Raw genomic sequence first — 22,317 nt, forward strand, 5'->3', positions numbered from 1 at the left:
AGGAAGTGAAGAGACATGTTCAGATAAGTTTGAGAACTATTGAGTTAAGGCAGATTGTTATTGTTGATTGTTTTTAATGTAGGGCCCATAGAGTATATACAATGCTTATGTACCTTATTAATCCTCAGAAAAGGAGTAACATGCAAATTTGTTTTGTGATGAAAACTTTTTCTGTTGGAAAGTCTTAAGGAACTAGTTATCTATAGAACACATTTTGGGAAATGCTGCTATAGTATTTAACAAATAAGATGATATTAGTTGTAAATTGGAGTGAGATAAATATTCCTATTATTAAAGTTTCTTAGTTTTCTAAAGGAACAATGTCAAGAATGGGTGTTGAATTTTGTTGAATATTTGTTTGCATTGTTTGAGATAATCATCTGGTTTCTTTTAAAATTTGACCTAATGCTGTGGCATATTATTTAATAGATATTCTGATGGTAAATCTTTGCCTGAGGTAAATCCAACATAATTATGGTGGTTTGCTCTTTTAGTATATGATTGGATTTGTTCATTAGCATTTTATTTATAACTTTCAATTAGTATTAATCAGTAGGACTGGTAATTTTTCTCTTTTGTTAGGTTTTAATATCAGTATTATGCTACTTTTGAAAAATTAATTTGGTCACTATTTTTTTTTCTATTCATAGATAGTTTTGTAACAAGAAAATTATCAAAAAAAAAAGAAAAAGAAAAAAAGAGAAAAAAGAAAAAAAAAGAAAATTATCTCTTCCTTGAAAGTTAGAAAAAAATAATCTGGAAAATTATCTAGACCCAGAGCTTTTGGGGGAAGTAATTGTTTGATAAGTTTTTGGTGGCTTTCCTTGTTAATTATTTTTCTATTTCTGAAGTCAACATCTACCATTTGTACCATTTCTGACAACTTAGTCTGAGTAAATTGCCCCCTGGCCTGCATTATTATCTACCTACATCTGAGAGATGACTTTTAGCAGAACCTAGAAAGTTGGGAGAAAAAAAACGAACCTAAAAAGTTGGATGAGTAGGTATGAACAGCCCCTATCTACCGTGGGTTCTGTTGAAATGTCAGGGGTTGGTCTGCTGTTTACACAACCTAGTTCTTTGGCATTTAGGGATGAGTAAAAGGATTTATAATCTAATGAATACAAACCAATTTAACTAACCAGGTAGAGAATGTGAAAGAACTATAATCTTTGGTATATATTACCCCTAGAATGAATCTTGTTTCTTCCTGACTATAGTTTATGTTTGGAAACCATACCTTCTATGTGTGGTACAGTACAGTTCTAAATGGATACAGGGAGGAGATTACTGATCTTAGCTATGGAAGGGTTTGGGGAAGGTTATAGAATCCTTTCTGCCTCTGAAAGACCCAGTTTTCTCTTTGATCCAACTCTTCGGGCCAGAAACTGGAATACACGGCAGTTTACATTCTTCTTGTCTACCTCTTAATGAATTCATATGTATTTCAAAGGGAAATTGGGACCAGTGTTAAGTAAAGCTGTTATGACTTAATTTTAACCTGGAGTCAGCATTCTTTAATTTTTCAGGTAGAAATTTTGTTCCAATTTTTATTAATACTCTTCCTTTTCTCCCCCATATACTTAAGCCCTTTTTAACTTATGTAAAAAGAAGTCAAAGTGATAATCCATTATAAATAAAGTTGTTGGGATCCCTGGGTGGCGCAGCGGTTTGGCGCCTGCCTTTGGCCCAGGGCGCGATCCTGGAGACCCGGGATCGAATCCCACATCAGGCTCCCGGTGCATGGAGCCTGCTTCTTCCTCAGCCTGTGTCTCTGCCTCTCTCTCTCTCTCTCTGACTATCATAAATAAATAAAAAATAAAAATAAAAATAAAAATAAATAAATAAATAAAGTTGTTTCTCATGTGTTATATATGTTATATACAATGAATAGTTTTGGTGTAGATACTCCTTTTGTTTTTGACTAACAGAAGGCATGTATGTAAATTGCTCTGCTACAAGTCAGTAATCAGTCAGAAAACAAAACATATAGGTCTAAAACATGGACAAATCAGCTTTTCCTATAGAAGTATATGTCCCATTCTGAAAACAAGCAATTATTATTAATGTTGAGTCTACGTTAAGTTTTCAATCCCCAAAGAGAAGTACTTACTAATGCTAGACAAACAAAATGCATTGGCTATGGTTTATAGTCTTTCCTGTTAGAAATAACAAAATGGGAAAATGTTTTTTACTCATAATTCACTATGATCTTATATATCAGATAATAGAATAGTTTTTGTGAGTTCCAAGTTTGCAAAAGTATAGAATTTAAAAAGAAAAAAATTTGGAATTTTGTATAAGTTAGACCGTGCAGATCATTGGGTCTGGAAGTTCGGGCTATTAAGGCCCTGATGATAAGGCTTTTGGCAGTAGATACTGTTTTGTCTTTATGGAATGTACAGCTATTCTAGGATCCCTGAGCCCTTTATAAGAGCCAAGGATATGAATCCTGAGACCTTTGGCACATTTACTTGAATACTTTGCTCTCTGGGTCTTCCTTTTAAAAATCTCCACATGGAATGTGCTACATCTACTGTCCCTAAATGGTTGTGATACATGACTATACTTTTACTGTAGGATTAATAGGCATATGCCATCTAGAATGAGGTTCTCTATTTTAATAAATAGCATATTTGCTATGTATAACTTTTGGCAAACACCTGTCTTTTGAGATTATTAATTCTTTTAAGATCTAGTTTTCCTTAAGTCTGTCCAGTAATGTAGATTTCATTATTAATTTGACATTAAAGGTGGATAAGATAAAGGACCTTAACTCATGATCAGTGACAGAATAGGAAAGTAGGTGAAGTAAATCTAATACATGTCTATTTAAGAAGATTATCCAGCCCTGCATGATTTATAGTTGGTAGTCTGTGGGTTACTTCTAGAGAATATAAAAATAAGCTAAGGGAAAACAAGCATTCAGAATGAAATCCAACAGAGAAAATACATTTATTTGTGCCTGTACATTTTGGCATTGTAGGTTGTATAAAAATTTTGAGTATGTGTATATCAAATGTTTTTGTGTTTTTTTTTTTAATTGTTCAGATTTGAAAGAAGCCAACTCTAAGCCGCAGCATACAAGAAGGCCGTTTTCTCAAACAAGAGTCGCCCTTTCAGGGTAGGTAAAGGCAGAATTTATTATACTAAATTGGTATTTTAAAGTATCTTTTCAAAAGAATGGGCAAATTTTTCATAGTACTTTATTGTAAAATTTCTTAGCTTTTATTTTGGCTATCAGAATACTTTCTGCTGTATGATTTTCCAGTCAGTTGAAGGAGAACACAGTAGTGTATTTGTCTAAGACAAAACAAAGATAGGAAAGTGACCTAGAAGTTGAAAAATAACTTAGATCCTTAGAATTAAGTCTCAAGTACATTATTTTAGGTTTCTATGATACAATTAAATTGGGATAAAAATAAAAATATCTTGCCTGGTTCCTTCTGGGCCATGTGACCATGATCCTTGCTCACAAAGGAGAAAGAAGTTTCAGTATCCGATACTCATCTATATAGTTAAAATCTGATACTACAGTTATTTATTTTATTGCTCATATTTTTCCAGCTCCTAATGGCCAAAACTGAAATAATTTGAACAATAAAATAAATAAATACATTATTGGATTATAGCTCCCCAAATAAAATGCATATATACATGATTCCACACTGATACAGATGAATGACTGGATAAATAAATGTGCAGTTAAATATGTGCAGTTTTGTATATCAATTATATCTCAGTAAAGCTGTTAAAAAAAAAAAAAAAAGACTGAGAAACTACCCAAGATTTGGAGAAGAATGAGAAGACATGGCAACTAAATGCAGTGTGGGATCCTGGATTGGATCCCGGAGCTGAGAATGTACATAGGTGGAAAAACTGATGAAGTCCAAAGAAAGTGGTTTATTGTATTGTGCCAATGTTAATTTATTAGTTTGGGTCATTGTACTGTGGTTGTAATATGTCAACAGTAGGGGAAGCAAAGTGAAGGGTACATGGGAGCTCTCTGTCTTTACAACTTTTCTGTAAGCCTCAAATTATTTCAAAATAAAAAGTTCTTTAAAAGTTCACTGGAATCCTTAAATAATCGTTCTCATTAGATTTTCACTGATTTATAGGGTGAGTTTCTGTTTGTTTGCATATCTTAGGGAAGCAAGAGCATTCTCTTCATCAAGGAGACTCTTTGAGCTGTTTCTTGATCCTAGTAGACACACTATCGTCTCTACCTCCACAAGCTCGGGCTCCACTTTAATACTTCAGCTAGTTACTTCCAGTACCCTAGAAGACTTGTGAATGATAAAACTCCATGAAGCTCTGCCTCCTTGGGAACTATCTCTTAGCAAAGTTTGTAGTTGGTGATGATCAGGGTCTGATTTGAATTTTCAAACTCAAACGGTGAAAGTGTTGAGATCTCATTAATAGTTTCTTGGCCCACCAATCTTCATTACCCAAGGCAACACCTGAACTTAGAGTTAGGAGAATTAAGAATTATAGTTGAATGGCGAAGATGAGGGAAGATCACACTACTTTTAGGTAAAAATTTCTGGGAATTCAGTGATTTTAAGTAGTACTAAGGGAACCTTGATTCTTAAAAATAGCAGCATTAAGTTTGCTTAGAAAATCAGTGTAACTTTAGAAAAACCTAAAGCCATTTAAAATGAAAAGACCAGCCTCTTTAAAGACAAAGTAAGGGGCAAGTATATACTTTGGCATCTGAACATGAGTGTTTGGTCCGAATCCAAGCCTTTGAGCAGAAAAATGAAATGCTATGTATTAGGCATTCCTCTGTGAAGTTTTTTACTTTACTAGCAACTCTGTGTTCATCCAGTTTAGTAAACTACACTATTTTTACACACTTCAAGTGAACTGAGAAAAAAACAGAAGTTTGTACCTAGAGCAGTTAAATTCAGAAAAGACAGCAAGTAGCAGGATCTGGGAGGAGGGACAGGTGGGGAGTTTGAATTTTAGTATGGGAAGAAGAGAAAGTTCTGGAGATGCATGGTGGTGATGGTTGAACAATGTGTGAATTTACTCAGTGCTACAGACCTGTACATTTTAAAACGATTAAAATGGTAAAATTTTCTATTGTAGATCTTTTACCACAATTGTTCTGAAAAGTGAAAAAGAAATAATGGAAGTTTCCACCATTTAACTTTACTTCTTTGCCAGGGTGCCCAGCTGTGAGGAGAATCTCTGCTTGAGGGCCTTTATCCTGAGGAGTTTTTAATTTTATTATTAATCTAGAGATGATACCTTGGGTGTCATTTACCAACTGGCAGTTTAAATGGCCCCTAGATCATCAATTGTGCATATAAAAAGAAACATGGTACACAGGAAACAGAGTTGGGTGGTAGGGAGAGTTGCTTGTGGGGTTAATTTATAACTAAGACAAATGAATCTATAAAAAGAAGAAAAGCACCATAAGAAATATGTTAACTGATGGTCAGGGAGAAAAAAGGGTTTAGATAAAAGATATCAGTACTTGTTTGGTCCCAATGATTTTATGGTTGAGGAATTCAATCATAGGTGTACTGGGTGGAGCAAATCACAATTCCGTAAATTACTAATAGGACACAATGATCTTTATCATTTTCTGTATGTGCTCACATGCAAAGTTCAGTCCTGCCCTCTGTAAATAAACTCTCTGCCTGGCTATACTGCTGTGTATGAATGCAGGGCTTCACGATTGGAACATAGATAATGTTTACTTGTAAAACCTAAAAGGCAGGTAGGTGGTACATTTAGAAATAACATTAGGAGCTAGGATATATTACTTTTGCTTTTGCATTTTGATTATTGGGTTTGTTTCCCTTTACATTAAATTCTTTTAAGACATTTTTATGACTGAAAAGCTGAAAATACTTTTTATTTTTATTTTAGTTTTTAAAGATTTTATTTATTTATTCATGAGAGATACAGACAGGCAGAGACACAGGCAGAGGGAGAAGCAGGCTCCCTGCAGGGAGGCTGATGTGGGACTGGATCCTGGGATCCCAGGATCATGCCCTGGGCCAAAGGCAGACACTCAACCGCTGAGCCACCCAGGTACCCCGAAAGTACTTTTTAAATAAAAAGATCAAGCTAATCACACATGCTGTCCTATTCTTATTTCTGCATAGTTTCCCCTAGTTCTTGTTAATGTGTCCAATCTTTTACTTACTGATAATTATGGCATATGTAGCATTTTTGCTTCTTTTACTGTTAGATCGTATAAATCTTAGTTTCTACGTGGCTTCCAGATTTGTTGTAGTAGCAACACAATAATACATCTTAATGATACCACATAATTTACAAAGCCAGTTTTGAAGTGGTTTCAAGTTTTTTATTATTATTTTACAGTTGCTACTTACTCTTATATCATTACATACAATGAGTATCTTCATGCACATATTTGACTTTTTAAAAAATAATTTTGTTCAGATGTGTTGCTGGAAGAGGAGTTTCTTTGTTAATGGGTTGGAGCAACTCTATATTAGCCTTGCATTATTAGTATTGAAGACATTTCAAATTGCTCTGGAGATATGTTACCAGCAATATGAACAGAAACGGATTTCCTCCAAAGCATACATTTAAATGCTTTCTGTTCATTTAAGCAATGGCTTAATGTGCAATGGCTCTGTGTGATAGTGAAATGAGGGTAGAGAATGAGGAGCTTTACTAACTTTTTAGCAATGGCTCTGTGTGATAGTGAAATGAGGGTAGAGAATGAGGAGCTTTACTAACTTTAGGTATCAGAATAACATGGAGTTTTTAGTGTTTTTTGTTTTGTTTTGTTCTTGGCTTAGAAAAAACCTACTTAACTGCAAGGAGTTGCAGATGATTTCCTGAGATTATGCCCAATTTAAGTAAAATGTAAAGATTGTGCTGCGAGTGCTTCATGAACTTCAGGTCCACATGTTGCTAGTTAGAAGGGAATGGCTGCTTTTGAAAATGCAGATTTAGCAAAGCAAGACTTCCACAGAGGTGGATACAAATCAATTGTTTAAAAGATTTATCTAAATCAAATATTTTAAATTGTGAGTTTGAATATTTGAGAGGAATAGTCATTTTAGAATAAAAATCTAGAGAAAAATTTTAAGATACAAAATTACATGGTTAAAATAGGTCACAGTGAACAGGAAAAAGATTAGGAGTGATTGTCTTTGCTTTCTTTTTTAATTTTTATTTATTTATTCATGAGAGACACACAGAGAGAGGCAGAGATATAGGCAGAGGGAGAAGCAGGCTCCATCTGGGGAGCCGAATGCAGGGACTTTGATTCCGGGACTGCGAGATTATGCCCTGAGCCAAAGGCATAACCTTTGAGGCATAACCTCAACCGCTGAGCCACCTAGGTATTTGCTTTTCATTCTAAACTTTCATTTAAGGGGTAAGTGTTATAGTTAATGACATGAAGTAGAGATTATAGGTTTTAACTATAATATAGTATACTGTATTTTTAATATCAAATGAGCAATGTAATCACAATACAGATCGTTTGAAGAAGAAAGTTGTCTATAATGTTCTTACTCAATTCTATACATTGCCTTCCAGTTCTTAATAAACGTATACACATATTTTTATATGTCTTTGTAGTATTTGATAAATATAATGTTATCCCTTGGCCCTCAATGTCTATGCATTTAAGGGATTGTGATAACTGATTTCTAAATTCTCTATTTGAAACAATGTTTTAAAACCTAGCTTTGTCTAAACTATATAATATTTTGTGAAAAAATGTCCGTCAATCACAGTGGGTACTGTCTTTGCTTAAAAATGTTAGTTACGGCTGTAAAATGTTGAGGGTTAAATTCCTAAAAATTAAGCCTGAAAGAAAAACTTGTGTGTGATATAGAGATTCTGAATTAACAGCTAAACAGCAGAATGCATGGTAGGTTTGATTATTTGAGATTCTTGAGTAATAAATGAAGCTGTGTACTCAAGTAATTTTAATAAAACCTACTGAATAAATATGATGAGAGGATACAAAAAATTACTTTTAACAGTTACTTCTCACTTATATCCTGTACCTTGATTCTTAAAAGAGAAAATATTTTTAATCTTTTCATAATTTCTTAATATTTCTATCAACTAACACTGTATAAAATTATTGATTTTGGCACCTAGTTAGAAAAAAATGTATGTGTCTTCATCATCTCTCCTTCTAAAGTTTTGTTTGCCTATTTAAAAAAAATAACAGTAAGGAGCTCTAGAGTCCCAGCTGTAGCATGCTTGACTATGGTACTTTGAATAACTCATATGTTACAAATAATGTGCCTAAATTCTGTCACAGTATCATGTCCTAAGAGGTCAATAATTGGAAGCCACTATTATTCCAAGGAACATAAAGTGAAACAACTCTGTTATTCAATTTTTTTCTTTATACTGATGAACTCCTTGTCCTTCAATCCAAATCCTGTGATCTGAAATCATTGAAATTATTAAAAGTTTGGTATTTTTAATCTTTTATACTCTCAGTAGTCCGGACATAGGAAATTTAGTGACGTAAACATCTTTAATAATCTTTAAAAGTCATAAGACTTGGTAGCTAGGACAAAAAACAATTAAGTATAAATTTCAGGGAAATACCATAATGGCATGACTTTTGTTTTCTTTTGTTAACAAGCCACATGGCTTTCCTCTCAAATTCAAGGAGTACGTAGTGCAGCCTCCTTTTATGATTTTGGTTTCATGTGCATCACAGAAATATATGGTTCCCTAAGTTTACTCACTATAATTTGTGATTGCTATTTTTCTTATCTGCGAAGGAAGTACAACAGCTCCCACTGGGGAAATACCATGTTAAGTCAATCCTAAAATAAGAAAATCTAAGGGAAAGGTCACATCCTAATAACTTGTGCAAATCTAAATTCCCATGGAGCTTTAAAATTATTTTGTAGGAGTAGAGTATTAACAATGTGTTGTTGAACTTCTTCCAGAGAGTGTCGTAAAATGAGAGCACTTTTGTGTCCAAAAGAAACCACTGACATATAAATATAATTGACAAGAACGGATTTTTTTTTTTAGCAATCTATTTTGAGTATCCAGAGAAATCTAGCATGACTATCAAACCATGAAACATTTTTTGTTGCTTTCACTGAAATATAAGTTGTGTCATTCAGGAAGTATTATAATAATTGCATACAATGAAGATGATTTTTCCTACTACTAAAGAGATGTTTAATACTCAACTTTTTACCGATACTGACCAACAGTTATACTTTAGAAGAACCCTAACTCAGTCATTCGAGAGAATATCCTTGTTTGGGAGCCAGGACACCTGGGTTGTAATCTTTCCTCTTCTGTTAATTGGCAATTTCTTAAAAACTTGGGATCGCAATTTCCTTATCAGTTAAGTGGGAGATGTTTATTATGAGGCTCAAGTAAAATCAGATGTCTAAGGAGCTTAGAAAATTCTTACCATTATATGTCTTTAAGGTATGACTGTAATTGTTGCCTTAAATTTTTATCTTCAAATGAAATCAAAATAGACAAAGGACAAGTAACTTATTCTATCCCACTCAAGCTAAGAGTCACCAGTTCTCCACTCACCAAATCCAAGTCATTTTTTAAGAGTGGGATTTGAGTGGAAGCCACTCCATTATACTGTAATACTACATAAGAATTACATTTTGCCTCAGGACAATTATTTCCTAGCACATATTAATTTTTTTTGAAAATCTGTTGTTGGTGCACATCTTTATTCCTTAACCTGTACTTTCTTTCTACCAGTTAAAATGGAACAGAATGTGGTTTTTGCCTTTTGACCTGCTGCTATTTCTTTCCCTAATGGTGATTATGTGTTTTCAGTAATTTAACGATTTATAGGAACATACCTGGTTGTCCTACCTGCTGCGGCCCATTCAGTAGCAGGAGCGATTTGTTGAAATGATTGAGGTATCTCTGCATTTAGTTCAGTTTCAAGCCCCACAATAGTATATTGTCACACAATAAGAAATAACAAAATAATTTGCTTAAGTGCTTATCTATGAGATAGGAGTTCAAAGAATTTCTCCCATCTGTTCAGTATGTTTTAAAAATATTTTCAAAAAAAAATATTTTCAAAAAAAAATAAAAAAATAAAAAAAATAAAAATATTTTCATTCAAGAAGATTAAGCCCCTTCATTGTATTAGTTAGCTGTTTTTTAATTTTATTTTAAGCACCAATATGAAAAGAGTGACATGTAACAGATCTGTACTCTACTACATTTTACCAGAAAAAGTGCTTACTAGAAGCAGTCATACTTCTAAAAATTGCAGTGCCTCTGTGTCTGACAAAGTAAACTAACTTCCTTTAAGTTCACATCCTTTCAAAGAATAGCTGACCTGGGACGGGTTGGTGGCTGGAATGTGTCGGAGTGACTTGACTTTCACCTTAAGTGAAACATGAAAGTTATAGAAAATGTTGCCAACTTGTGTTCTCTATTTGGGCTATTTTTATCCATCAGAATTTGGAATAAAAGTAATAGCAACAGCAAGTGTTTAAGAAGAATACATTTTTTTGGTACACTTCTGCTCCCCAGTGCCAAATGTGGTAGGGGGGAAAATCTTCGTATATTATGAATCTACTGATTGCTACTACTATAATTCTGTTTCCCCAACTTTTTAATTTCCTTTGATGTTGATTTAGTGTAGATTTTTCCTAATTCTTCACCTGAGTAATTGCAAGTTATCTGACTCAACAGTCTGTTGTTTGCATTTCATCCTCCTAGTTGACAGTTATATTTCTAAAATGCTCTTTGTGTACATTTTACTCTCCTTTCAGAGAACATCAGAAACTTTGCTGTCAGCCTCAGCCTATCCCCTCCATTTGCTATCATAGATATTATAGTTCAACCACACCAGATTGCTCAGTGTTCCCCTCACAGCATTCGATTCATGACTGGAATATTCCAATTATAGCATATGATTACCAATTTTATTAGTTTTAGGAGTGAGTTTCTTGAGAGCAGAGACCATCTTCTGGCTATCCCTTGTGCTTAACACAATTCTTAGCAAGTATTATGGAAGTAATGATAATGTAATTGAAATTAAATGATTTAGATACACTTTTATTTCTACTAATTAGACATAGTATTATTAACAGTCATGCCTAAATATTACCTTAACATTGACCAACTAGAGATGCAAAGCATGTACAAAATTATGTTTAAGAAAAGAATTTCCATGACATATTATGTGTTTATAATTTTGTAGATTTAACATTTACAGAGGCTTTTTCTTTTTGCAAATGTTGAAAATGAATCCATAATAGTGCCTAAGTACCTCATCAATTACTTTTTACCTGTATAATTCAGGAATCAAGAACATTCAGTTCACAGACTAGTCATGGCCTTTCAGTGTTCTGTTGTGTCTGCAGCAGGGCTTCTCAGTCTCAGGTAAAGGGCTAGGACAGTTATTGGTCCTGAGATGATTTTTGATTATTAAGCAAGTTACTTATTGAACTACTTTTGTAGATCCAGCTCTCTTCTAGACAAAACAGAGATGAGGTAGTCCTTGCTCACAGTCTTGTTTCAAAGATAGTACCTACACATACCACATGAAAGAATTAAATAACAAAGCTGGGTAATGTGTGATTGAGGAAAAAACACATAGTAAAAATTTGTGGAAGGAAACACATGCAGAACTGGAAGAGTGAGTAGTTGTTTCATAAGATGCTTGCACCTGGAATTAAGGATACAGATACATGGAAAGAAGAGGAAGTTGGAAATCATAAACACGAGGAACACGATGGGGTAGGAAGGTCAAGACACTGGTGGGCATGCTGTACTCAGGAATCAGTGGGAAGTGCACATATGGAGGGCAAGGGCAAGTTTGGCAAGGTGCAAATGCTGGACTTTGGGGACACCTGGGTGGCTCAGTGGTTCAGTGTCTGCCTTCGGCTCAGGTAGTAATCCCAGGGTCCTGGGATCAAGTCCTATGTCAAGCTCCCCACAGGGAGCCTGCTTCTCCCTCTACCTGTGTCTCTGCCTTTCTCTCTCTCTCTCTCTCTCTCTCTCATGAATAAATAAAATCTTTTTTAAGAAAATGCTGGACTGAGAAACCTGAACTTTGTCAAGGAGGCATTGGGAACTTAGGGAAGAAATAAGACAAAGGTCTCTGTGGAAGAGACAAGTGAAAGAGAGATTTTGGTAACTTATAAGATTTGGTGACTAAATAAAAGATGAAGAGGATGAAAGACAAAAGGGTCAGAGATGAACTTTTGGCAGATACACAGAGAGATGAGATATTAAAAAAGAGAAGAGTCCTCTGGGGAAGAAAGATGTGCTTGCTTTTAAACTCGTTGAATTTGAAGTGAAGGTGGGATATCTAAGTAGAAATAACCCAGAGAGATGTGAAGATAGGGGATGAGCCTCATTTCAGATGGTAGAACTGGCCTGTTGATTTGGGTGTCATTGGTATAGACCAAAGGTGAGGTCTGCAGAACCAACAACACACACAGGTTAAGTTTCAAAGAAGAAGATAAGATGCCAAATGAAGAGAGTTTTAGGAAAAGGAAAGGAAAACAACACTTGGCATCTCTTATGTACCTAGCATTGTGGTAATAACTTCACACAGATAATCTTATTTAGCTCTTACAGTGACCTCTAAAGTAGGAATTATGAGTATCCCTATTTTGCGTGGCTTAGCATGGTTCAGGAGCTTGCCTGAGAGCGCACTGCCAGGGCAAGGTGGAATCTGGATTGAAATAGAGATCTTTCTGACTCCCAAGCTCAACATATTTCTTTTATTGAAATAAAATGTAAAATGATAACAGAAAGTCAAGAAGAATGAAGAAAGGAATAATGCCATTAACAGTCACGAGGAGACTGTCATTTAAGATTAGGGGTTAAGTCCAGCCGTGTGAAGGGTATTTCACAAGCTGTGAGGGTATCAGGTGGTGTGTGGATGAAGCGAGTGATTTTAGACCACTGAGAATATTGGCAGCAAGGAAGACAATTCTCCTGGAACAGCTGAGTCAAGAAAAGTCGAGAAGAGAGCGCATCAGTGGAGAAGGAGGAAACTAGTATGGGGTGAGTTCTCAGGGTAGCCATTACGAAGAAGCAGACCCTATGAGAAAAGACTGCTTTCATTAAGTTTGGAAGAAAGTAGAATGAGGTTAAATGTGACTGCTCTCCCAGTGGTTGTAAGAGGTTGATAAAGAAGAAAGGTGTCCGATGAGCATAGGTTTATAAAAGCACTAGCTGTGATATTTCTGAGGTTCTATCTTACTTGGAAGAAAAGTTCACTAAAATAAAGACATGGCAGCCAAGTGCCTTAATCAAGTCCCTTTCCCTCTTCTAGCCTCGTATATTAGGCAAATCAGGTTAAGTTAGATCAGTTGATCTTTAAAGACCCTTCCGATACTTAATTTTTTCAGCATATAGAATGGGACAGCCTTGACCTATTCACAGGGCAGTCATATAGCTTTATGTGTCAAAGGTTAATTTGCAGGAATAACTAAAAGAAAACGAAGGAAATTTTTAGAATTTTAAGTCCACAAGTCAAAATTTCAGGATGTATCCTTCCTCCTCCTTATTAAAAATTATTAAAATGTCCGAGTGTATTGCTAACTGTAAACTCTTGAAGGCAAGGACTGTATCCTATGCTCTGATGTGTCCTTAGCATAGAACCTAATGCCTGCTATACAATAACAGCCAAACCCATACTTATTAAATGAATGAAAGCTGAATTACAAAATAAAAATGTCACCAGTAGAGGCTTCATATAGTATTCTTTCCATGTTTTTTCTCTGCTTTGATGGTTCTTATCAGTCTCCCCATGACAATTCAGAAATAATGCTATGTTAAGATAGTCATTTACCTACCTGCCTTGCTTTTGTTCCATTTTAATTGTTTTTCATTTGGTTACTGGATTGCTTTCTTGTAAAAATGGAATGATACTTGGGGGCTTGACTGACAGTTCATGGAAATCTCAGGATTTTTCAAAATTGTCTTTTGTAGTAACTTAAAAATTAGTAAGTACCCTAGTTTCCCATCATTTGTTTATTTAAATTTTACCAAGAACATTTCTTTTCTGAAAAAGGAATTGTGTTTTATGTTATGAAGAAAAAGTGATTTTGGAAAACAAAACAAAACAAAACAAAAATCTATTTCTGAACAAATTTAGTGATGCTGATGTAAGAAAAAAAAAAGCCACAAGAAGTCATCCCAAATTTAGTAATGCTTTGCATCTTAAACACGTGATTTCAGTTGTCCCCAGGCTAGCTAAAGGTTATAAAATGTCACCATAATACGTTACTTCCTTATGTGTTCTTACTACCTCCTCACTATAGATGGAGTTTTAAAAGCCCTGAAGTATGACAGTATAGTTTATTATACTTTTAGGTAGGAGTACTCTGCCAAAAGAAGTGAAAAACTAGAGGAACTGGATTTAAATTTACAGCAGTTCGGTGAAAGAGCGTATATTTTTTCCAGACCACTAGAACAGCAAGCCAATTTGTAACACTAATGCCTGGCATGGTGAAAATTTACAGCTGTAACAAAATCAACAGAGACCTCTCTGGTTAGTGTTCTTAAATGAGAAAATCGACTCCAGGAATATTTTTCCAAATACATGGGTTTTTTAATATACTTTATACTCATTTTTAGAATATTATCAATTTTATTAGTGCTATTTTGGGAGTCACTGATTCCTCTCATCTTTCTGATGAAGAATTCGAGCCAGAGTCGACATTTCACTGTTAGTTAACTTCACCAGATGCCTTCATATCCTTTTTATTACCTAGCTTCAAGTTTGCAGATTGTCATTGGTCCTTCTTTACCCTATCTCTAATGAGTTAGAGATTTACAGTATTTGTTTACATAGTTTATGTAAAAATGCAGACTTCAATAAATAGTTTTTTGATTCTTGGATAGAAATTGAAATGTTGGTTAAGACAATCAAGTATCCAAAAACTGAATGCTCAGCAGAAGCTGTAGTTAGTTATCCTGGGTTTTTAGTCAAGATAGTAGCATTGCTTGTAGAATCAGCCATCCTCTGAAAATATGAACTTGAAGGAAAGGGATAATTGATTTTAAAAATTTATTCCTTAATAGTTTGTTCAGGGTCACCTGGGTGGCTCAGTCAGTTAAGTGTCAGCCTTTGGCTCAGGTCATGACCCCAGGGGCCTGGATCAAGCCCCACATTGGGCTCCCTACTTGGTGGGAAGCTGCCCCTCTGCCTTGCTTGTGCTCTCTCCCTCGCAAATAAAATCTTTTAAAAAACTTGTTCGATTTTAAGTTTTTTTTTTAAATACACAGTATTATTTTAAGAATAACCAGTGTATCATGACACACATATAAGTTATGTCAAAAGATTATCTTACAATTTAGAATATAAAAGTAGAGTGAAGAATATTGAGTGGTTAAAAAACAAAACAAAATGAAAGAAAGAAGGAAACTGGATGTTTTACCCGAATTTGCTGCTTCCTCTTTGGAGTGCTGTGGATTTTATTTTAGCCGTTCTGTTTCTCTGACCATGGGCAGTGTCACCATTTCTGTTACAGTCTTCTGTACTTAGAGAGTTAGAGCCACCTATAAATCAGCAGTCTGAGTGGAATCTTGGCAGATGAGGTCTCAGTCAGGAAACAAGCATTTTGTTTATATTTAGATAATTTGAGAGCCTGGCCTCTGGACATTCTGTTAAGAAGTCTAGAAAAAAAGAAGCCTGAAGAACAGAATATTTATTATGAATAGATTTTACCTTTCTCATTCAGGGGTTTAATTCCAGGCAGCTTGAGTAAAATGAAGGATGCTGTCTCTTTTGACTTACTTGGCAAGATTTTTCAAAGAGAGTGAAGTGTCCAAATCAAAAGAGCATAAAGACCGTAGCAGAAAATGTAAGATGACAGCTGGCACAAATGCCTTTTTGGCACTGTTGAGAAAATCCTCAGACTCAAATTCTGAAGAGGTAGTAAGAGTGATCATTGTTCCATAGTACAGTTGATACATTTAGGAAAGTCCTTTGAAACATAGTCACGTCACAGAAGAGGTGCTAAAATACCATGGTTTTTCAACCAAGAAGAGCACTTCTATTAGAATCATTCATTTGTCAGGTTGAAAAACAAAGCAAACAAATAAAAATAATTCTTTTGTATCTGAGGGCACTGGAGTTCTGTTTTCCTTTGCAAAGCATGTGTACTGTAAGGTAAACATTGGAAGAAATAACATTGGTTTCTGCTCTGGGTATCTATTGTATACAACAATTGTGATTTAACTTTTCTCTCCTTGATTCTAATAGTCATTTAACCATTTATCACCTCTAATAGAAGGGGATACAAAGTGTAATAAGAGATCAGTATATTTAGATTTGTAGTTCAACAGTTCTTCAGTTACCCTTGAGGCCTCTAATGTTCATCACTAAGGATGATTATTAATTAACCTGAGCCATAGAATAAGGATTTGTACTACTTGATAGATGTAAACCAGTTATAGGGACCTCCATAATTCTAAATATGAGTAGGTGATTTGTCATACACTTACTACTGCTAATTCTTTCTTTTTCAAGATTTTATTTATTTATTTGAGAGAAAGAAAGAGCACAAGCTGCGGGGAGATGCATAGGGAGAGGGAGAAGCAGGCTCCTCGCTGAGCAGGGAGCCTGATGCGGGGTTCCATCCCAGGGCCCTGGGATCAGGACCCAAAGCAAAGGCAACCACTTGAACAACTGAGTCACCCAGCTACTTCAGTACTGCTAATTCTTGAGATCCTTGATTTTACAATAAGTTTTTCTATTAAAACAATGTATTGTATATTCTATATCTCTATTAGATCATTAACCTTTATATGCTATATGTTGGCAAATTGAACTCCAATAAAAAAAAGATCATTAACCTTTAGTTCAACCAATAAACAACAAGCTCCTCTCCCACTGTTTTTTATTGTGGTTTTTATTTTTTTATTTTATATTTAACATAAAATTTGCCATTTTAACCATTTTCTTTTTCTTTTCTTCTTTTTTAAAGATTTTATTTATTAATGAGAGACAGACAGAGAGAGAGAGAGAGAGAGAGAGAGAGAGAGGCAGAGACACAGGCAGAGGGAGAAGCAGGCTCTCTGCGGGGATCCTGATGCTGGACACGATCCCAGGACCCTGGGATAACGACCTGAGCCGAAGGCAGATGCTCAGCCACTGAGCCACCCAGGCGTAAATTTGTCTTTTCTTTTTAAAAAATTTTTATTTGAAAATAGTTGGCACACAGTGTTCCATTAGCTTTAGGTGTACAACATAGTGATTCAGCATCTCTATATGTTGTACTATGTTGACCACAAGTGTAGCTACCATCTGTCACCATCCAACACTATTATGATGTCATTGACTATACACCCTATGCTCTACCTTTTATTTTCATGATTGGAAGCTTGTATCTCCCACTCCTCTTCATCCGTTTTGCCCCTCCTCCCATCCCCCTTCCCTCTGTTCTCTGAATTTATAGATCTCATTCTATTTTTGTTTATTATTTTGTTTTATTAGATTCCACATATGAGTGAAATCATGAGGTATTTGTCTTTCTTAGTCTTGTCTTTCTTATTTTGTTATTTCACTTAACAAAATAGTAGGTCCATCCATGTTGTTGGAAATGGCAAGATCTCATCATATATGGCTGTGTAGTATTGTGTGTGTGTGTGTGTGTGTGTGTGTGTGTGTGTGTGTATCACATGTCTTTATCCATTCATCTAGTTGCTCCCATATCTTGGCTATTGTAAGTAGTGCTCCGATACACCTAAGGGTGCATATATCTTTTTGAGCTCATATTTTCGTTTTCTTTGGGTAAATACTCAGTAGTGGGATTATTATGTCATATGGTGTTTTTAAAAAAAATTTAGGAACCTCCATATTGTTGACCATGGTGGCTATACCAGTTTATATTCCCACCAACAATGCACGAGGGTTCCTTTTTCTCTACATCCACAACACTACTTGTTATTTCTTATGTTTTTTATTTTAACCATTCTGACAGGTGAAAGATGATCTCACTGTGGTTTTGGTTTGCATTTCTCTGATGATTAGTGATGTTGAGCATCTTGTCATGTGCCTATTGGCCCCATTTCAACCATTTTAAGTATACAGTTCAGTGACATTAATTGCATGCAAAACATTGTGCAAACATCTGCTCTGTCCATATCCAAAGCTTCTCATCGTCCCTAACAGAAACTCTGCGCCCATTAAACAATAACTCCCCATCACCCATCCACCCACTCACCCAGTTCAGTGTTATTTCTATTCTATATTCTGTCTCTATGAATTTACCTATTCCAGTTATTTCATATAAGTGGGATCATACAATATTTGTCCTTTGGTGTATGGTTTATTTCACTTATCACAATGTTTTCAAAGTTCATCCATGCTATAGCATGTCTCCCACTTCTTTTTTGGCTGAATAATATTCCATATTACCTATATACCACATTTTGCTTATCCATTCATTTGCTGCCAGACACTTGAGTTGATTTCACCTTTTTGACTTATATGAATAATGCTGCAGTGAACCTATAAGTGTTCAAGTATCTGTTTGGATCCCTGTTTTCAGTTCTTTTAGATAGATACCCAGGAGTAGAATTCCTGGATCATATGATAATTCTGTGTTTCACTTTTTGGGGAACTGCCAAACTGTTTTCCATAGCTACTATACTATTTTACATTCCCACCAGCAGTGTGCAAGGGTCCCAGTTCTCACATCTTCCTGAACTCTTCTTGTTTTCCATATTTTTTATTATAGCCATCCTCATAGGGGTAGACTGTTATGTCATTGTGGTTTTTTTTTTTTTAAGATTTTATTTATTCATGAGCAATGCAGAGAGAGAGGCAGAGACATAGGCAGAGGGGAGAAGCAGGCTCCATGCAGGGAGCCCGAAGTAGTACTCAATCCCTGGACTCCAGGATCATGCCCTGGGCCGAAGGCAGGAGCTAAACCACTGAGCCACCTAGGGATCCCCTTCATTGTGGTTTTGATTTGCATTTCCCTAATGACTAATGATGTTGAATATCTGTTCATGTGCTTATTGAACATGGAATATGTCCTTGGTTAAATATGTATTCATGTCCTTTGCCCATTTTTAAATTGGGCTGTTTGCCTTTGCCTTTTATTTATTGCCTCTCTCACTTTTTAATTCATGTTCTCAACGTACTTCTCTATATAATCAAAAAGATAATATAATTTGAGCCCAGGAAATGCTTTCTATCTGCCTTTCATTGCCACATACGTTGGCTTAAGGTCAAATACTTTTCATCCTGTTACCAAAATCAGTACCTAAGAATGTCTCTTCAAATGATAGATTTTTTTTTTTGGATGCCTTGATGCTATGAAATTCCTTGCATTCTTTCCCAAATCTCAGTTTAATGAGCCCATGTGGAAGAGTTGGTGGGGGAAGCCCATGTGTAGGGTATGATTCATTATGTTGTTCTCTGGAAAATAAACATCCATTTTCAATTTTATTTATTTTATTTATTTATTTAAGAGAGAGACCACGAGTGGGGCAGAAGGAGCCTCCGCTGAGCAGGGAGCCTGATGTAGGGCTTGATCCTAGGACCCTGGGATCATGACCTGAGCCAAAGGCAAACACCTAACCAACTGAGCCACCTAGACTCTCCTCCATTTTCATTTTCCTAGAATGATGAAATTTTAGACCTGGAGGAAACCATCTCTGTCTCAAACTGGGATACACAGATTTTTGAAATCCACAAATATATTCTTGGGATCTGAGAGTTTTAGGATTCAAAAAATACTATGTTTTTATATTAAGAATCTAAAAGGTCATCATAAACCCCAAATTTCACAATTCAAGGACATTTTAATGATTTCTTGTATCACTGTTCTCACCTGGGGGCTACAGGACTTCTGGGGAATCTAATAAGGACACAACCTTGGCAGGTGTCTTAAGATTTCTTTTCTTCCTTTAAAAGGGACCCATATATTATTAGTGAAGCTTAAGAAACTCCCATCAAAATCAACGCCCTTCCTCTTACAAAGAAGTCCTAGAGAAGTTAAGTGGCTCACTAGAAAAACACAGCAAGTTAATAAAATCAACCAGAACTAAAACCCAAGTCTTGTAAGGCTTTATTCCATATTTTTTGTGCCAGTATAGGGGTACAGCAGGGATCCCGTCGTTACTGAGTTTAAAATATAGTTCGAAAGCAGATGAACAAGTAATAACTAAAATGACAAATGTGTGAAGGAGGAAAAGGGTAATTGTTGTATCGAATGATAGCAGGGTGGTTTAACCTAGTCTGAGTGGGCAAGAGATTTTTATGCTGACAATCGAAGAGAGAACAGGAATTAGCTGAAGGGAGCCCTGAGAAGAGAGCAGTGTTGTGTGGGGGCTCTGAGGTGGGAAAGGAGTAAAAAGACGCTTCAGAGGTAAACAGGGACCAGATTATTCCAGTATAGATTTAAGACAATTAGAAGTTGATACAGAGTTTCAAAAAGGAAGTGATGTAATCTGAGTGACATCTTTAAAAGGCACTCTGGCTGCAGGTGCAGAATTGATTGGAGAGGAGATAAAGGCAGATAGAGATGTAGGGAGACCATGTAGGAAGCAACAGGAAAGATGTGTGTAAGAGATGAGAGGAGCTTGGTTTAGGGTTGAAAGAGAATTGGCTAAATGTATTTAACAAGTAGAATCGAAAGGACATGGTGATTGATTGAATGTGGGTATGTAGCAGTCAATTATGACTCCCTTTGTGGGGAGCCTGATCAGTTGGGAGATTGTTGGAACTGTTTACTAAAGGTAGGGTTCACTGAAGGAGATAAGTTTGGGGGAATAGATGATGAATACAGTTCTTGACCGTTAGCAGTTGAGTTCCTCTAAGCTGTTTCAGTGAACAACATCCCAAATAGATGTCCATATACAGAGCTGTGGCACAGAAGAGGCGCCTAGGGCAGAGATACAGATTTGGTTTCAATATATCCATGATATTTGAAACCTTCTATAATAGGATTGCCTAGGGAGAGCAAATGAAACTAGAAGAGTGAAAGAGCCTAAACCAGAGCCTTGAGGAAGGAGCAACCCAAGTGATAGGATAACTGGTATCTCAGGAGCCAGGAAGAAGACAGCAGGGGAAGAAATGCCAGGATTCAGGGGTCTGCTGTCTGATGGAGAAGTCAAATGATTAGTTCCATAAAATATTTGCCTACCTTACATACAGAGATAGATAGTTTTATGCTACTGATGGTCAAATTAAATATTTTTCCAGTCCTTTTGCCAAAATCTAGTCATGTGAAACATTGATAAACTGAGATGTACAATGTATATGTTGTTCTTGGTGAAACTGAATTTCTGGCTAACTTAGCCAACTAAAAAACTCTTTTCATTTCTGGTTGCATGAAATCTTTCTTGGGGCACCTGGGTAGCTCAGTTGGTTTCGCACCTTCAGCTCGGGTCATGATCCCAGCATCCTGGGATTGCCACCCCGCATTGGGCTCCCTGCTCCATGGGGAGCCTGCTTCTCCCTCTTCCTCTGCCTGCCACTCCCCCTGCTGTGCTCTCTCTCTGTCTCTCTTTGACAAATAAATAAAATCCTTTTTAAAAAATTAAAAAATCTTTCTTAAACACAATAAGCCATTTTTCCATCTTGGTAGATACTGTAGGGTGAAATAAAATATAAATTCATTTTAGATAACTGAATTGATGATTTGAGACCTTTTAATGTCTTAGTTTCATTTTGAATAGCAAATGACATTTTTCTGAAGATTATCTCAGGAAATGCTCTGGAAGCTACTTTTAAAAACAAATCACTTTTTAACTGCCTTTTTTGCCCCCCCCCCCTTAGCATTTATCCATTTTTTCTAAAGGTATAGGAACAACTTTCAGTACATTTAAAGGTACTTGACAGCTAATGAAAGTTATATTGTAATTGTTTTTATTTATTATCTGAATTTTCTATAATTCTCACTCAGTAAAACCAGGTATATCAGTATATTCCTCAGCAGTATTAATTTCATCAAAATGTGTACTCTTTGATCACTGTCCTCATATATAATACAGCTATATCAAATCATTTTTACTGACATGACAGATAAATATATGTGTGCAGTAAAGATCCATCTGAAAAGTTACATCTAAATTAGGTTTGAGTAAATTAAGTCATGAGGCAGCTGCCCAGGGGATATTACCAATGCTAGTAATACCAGAGTGAATCTCTTAATAAAGTAAAATACCCTTTAAAATGGGGTCTGGGGAGAAGGAAACTAACATTTATACTTAACTCTGTGCTAAGTACTGCTAAGTGCCTTACATATATTATTTCTGAGTCTTGAAGTAGTTCTATAACTTGCCCAAAGTTACAGCCCAGATATGGGGTGGCACTGGAATTCTAACTTAAGTTTGTCTAATATTAAAACCAATATTCTTTCCATT

The 22,317-nt window shown here is 35.6% G+C and overlaps 1 protein-coding gene across 3 annotated transcripts in view; it reads left to right on the top strand.

The window, feature by feature from the left end:
• PPARG (peroxisome proliferator activated receptor gamma) overlaps nucleotides 1-22,317 on the top strand; it is a 132,650-nt gene that overhangs the window by 19,546 nt on the left and 90,787 nt on the right. For all 3 annotated transcript variants that reach the window (XM_041760806.1, XM_041760807.1, XM_041760805.1), the window contains exon 2: nucleotides 3,052-3,124. The gene's annotated coding sequence lies outside the window, so the exon portion shown is untranslated. The remainder of the gene's footprint in view (nucleotides 1-3,051; nucleotides 3,125-22,317) is intronic.

This window comes from Vulpes lagopus, chromosome 7 (genome assembly GCF_018345385.1).
Source record: "Vulpes lagopus strain Blue_001 chromosome 7, ASM1834538v1, whole genome shotgun sequence".
Taxonomy (NCBI): Eukaryota; Metazoa; Chordata; class Mammalia; order Carnivora; family Canidae; genus Vulpes; species Vulpes lagopus.